The sequence below is a fragment of the Balaenoptera acutorostrata genome, chromosome 5, assembly GCF_949987535.1.
Source record: "Balaenoptera acutorostrata chromosome 5, mBalAcu1.1, whole genome shotgun sequence".
NCBI classification, from domain to species: domain Eukaryota; kingdom Metazoa; phylum Chordata; class Mammalia; order Artiodactyla; family Balaenopteridae; genus Balaenoptera; species Balaenoptera acutorostrata.
Window position 1 is genome coordinate 67871008 of NC_080068.1, and position 3266 is coordinate 67874273.

The window sequence follows — 3266 nt, forward strand, 5'->3', positions numbered from 1 at the left end:
CCCGGCCCAATTCCTCCGGGCTCCGCCCCTGCCTGTGACGGCCTCCCATTGGCCCGGCGTCCGCCTCGGCGTCGTGACGTCCTCGGGCAGGTTGAGGTGCGGCTCGCGCCCTCTTCCCATTGGACCCGGCGCTCCCGAGGTACAGGGGGCTGCGTGACCTTCCTCGCCTCGCATCCTTCTCGCGCTCCACCCGGCACCTTTTTCCCCTCTGTCTGCTCACGGTCCCAGAACCGCACGGGTCTTTACTTCTTGTTCCCTCCTGAGTCTTTTGCCCTAATATCCAGTCCAGCCTGTCTCTTAGCCTCTCCTAGATGTCACATTAGTTCGAACGCCCTGGCTACGTGGCAATTGCGGGAGCTGCCACTGCTTAGCCGGGTTCCGCACTCCTTCACCGATTCTCGGTGCCGCCTCCGACCCGGCGATCTACTGAGGACAATGTGTTTAGAGCGTCAGGATGCGATTATTTAAAACGAACCTCTGAGATGAGACTTAGGAAATAACAAGAAAAATTTCAAGCCTTGTTTTAGATGTTGTTTGTTTGCCTATAATCGCCCCCAGACCAAAAACATCTAACAGTACCCTTTTCCTGCAACGCCTTTTCGTTTTACGTGTTTTGTGCCACACCTATCTTAGACTGGCCTCTTAAAATGTTTGGCTTTTGAAATTGAGTGTTTAGGATTTTTGAAGGATGGGGATTGGGGTGGGCAAGCATAGGAAATAGGAAAGGATGATTGGTTGAGAATATTTTTACATCTTATTTTTTAAAAGTTGAGCTATTTAGTTATCAGAAGTGTGACTAAGGTTGTGCTAACCTTGAGGCCAAGGCACTATTATAAATACTTTATATATATTTATATATATTAAGCCTGTACTTTGTGAAGAACTAAGGAAGGTTCTCAGTAAATAATGAAACAAGAAATTAATCTACCAAAACAATCTGTGGAAGAGTGGACAAACCTACTTTGAATTCACTGAAGATACAATGTTATATCATGGGTTAGTAAAGCTTTTGTCCATGCTGTTCCTGTCTGTAACTAACTTCCTCCTTTCTGTCGTTGTAAACTCCTACTCATACTTCCAAAACCTGTTCAGGCCTGACTGCTCAGAAGCCTTCCCCCAACACCTCCTCTTACAGAACTCATCACTCACTGTGTTGCTTCATGCTACTGTAGATTACGCATGCTTCTATTACTGTGTTAGTAACTAGGATGCCGTACAGTTTGGCATACAACTATTTTGCCTCCCAGTTCATCCCTAGGATGCAAATGTTTGAGTCTCACAAACTAGTAGAGAACCCAGAGGTGTGAACTATCCTCCCTCCAACACCCTCTCCTTTACACCTACAGCATTTGCTGAGCTTAAGAGGTAACTGAAAGGAAGTCTGGTGGCTCAGCCTAATGACTGAGACAGAAGGGTGAATGCAGCAACACTGGCCATGTGTCCTGGATTCCTGGAAGGTGCTTGGCTTATTTTCTGGAGTGGGCACCTACACTCCAGAGCTCTCTAACAGGAAGTACTCATGGCTGAATTCCCAGTCACCTTGGCAGATGTGGCAATGAGGACTTATGGGTTAAGCTTCAGGATGCCTATGCACCAGCCACTGAGTGAGGGGTGGCTCAAGGGCAAGGCAGCAAAGCTCTTTAGCAGATGTAAACAGACATAAAGCCTTGTCCTCAGGGGGGACCTGCACAGTGGGGTCAGTGTCAGAATCTTGGCCAAAGTGGGGCTCTTCCAGGCTGTTCCAGTGCACCCTGATCCAAGGGCCCTCAGGCTCGTCAGCCAGTTTAGGCTCCAGGTGTCAGATTCCAAAGTGATCAGCTCTTTCCATGCCCAGCAGTGCTACATCAGGGCTGGTTCTAGCTTTCACCACCTTGAGGATTTACAGCTATCATTGTTCTATTCCTCACTGGTGACTAACTCCTTTGGAAAACAAAACAAAACAAAAAAACTAAAAACACAGGCAGTTTCCTGATACCTTTCTTGCAAACAGAGGTGCTTACTTGACTCCAACCAATAAGGATGTAGGAGGCTCAGCAATTCCAAGATGATTTTTTTTTTTTTTTGTCCTGGCCTGCATAGATAGAGTCTCACTAAAATGCAATCACTGGTAGGCATCCTTCTGGTAAGAAACCCTACTACATGTGCATTACACTGTATTTTTTTAATATAAATTTTATTTTATTTATTCATTTATTTATTTGTTTATTTATTTTTGGCTGCATTGGGTCTTTGTAGCTGTGCACGAGCTTCCTCTAGTTGTGGCGAGCGGGGGCTACTCTTCGTTGCAGTGTGCGGGCTTCTCATTGTGGTGGCTTCTCTTTGTTGTGGAGCACGGGCTCTAGGCACGCAGGCTTCAGTAGTTGTGGCACTCGGGCTCCAGAGCACAGGCTCAGTAGTTTTGGCGCACGGGCTTAGTTGTTCCGTGGCATGTGAGATCTTCCCGGACCAGGGCTCAAACCCATGTCCCTTGAATTGACAGGCGGATTCTTAACCACTGCACCACCAGGGAAGCCCTACACTGTATTTTAATGTTTTTTTCCTTACTGAGCTTCAGATGGTAAGATTATGTCTTTTATCTTTTATATCCCTGGCACCTAGCTGATTTCCTAACTTGCTGATAGTGGTAGCCATCATGACAGTAGTAATAATGGCAGGAAATCTTTACTGAGTGCTTATTCTGACCCATGCAGTGCACTCAATGTGTTACATGAATGATCTCACGAGGCAGGTACTCTTTTTTTTTTTAATTTAATTTAATTTATTTTTTACACAGCAGGTTCTTATTAGTTATCTATTTTATACATATTAGTGTATATATGTCATTCCCAATCTCTCAATTCATCCCACCACCACCACCCACCCCGCTTTCCCCCCTTGGTGTCCACACGTTTGTTCTCTACATCTGTGTCTCTATTTCAAGGCAGGTACTCTTAAACTCGTTTTTACAAATGAGAAATTTGAGACAGCTCAAGTAACTTTCCCAAAATTGCACAGTTCGTAAGTGGCAGAATTGTGCTTGATATCTGCTTGTTGAACTTAACTGTGTCCTACTTACTAAAAAGCCAAACATATAAAACCAGCCAATTAATGGTGAACGTTTCCATTATCATTAGGGGAGAATGTCCTTTCTCCACTCCAAGTTTCCATGAGGAGGATTGTTTCCTGGCTTCTGAGGCTCAACCATTTCACCTCTGATGATGGAAAGTAAATTTGGGCAGAGTAACTGAGCATACTGGGCTCAGTTCTGCCACCTTTGTCCTCTTGGA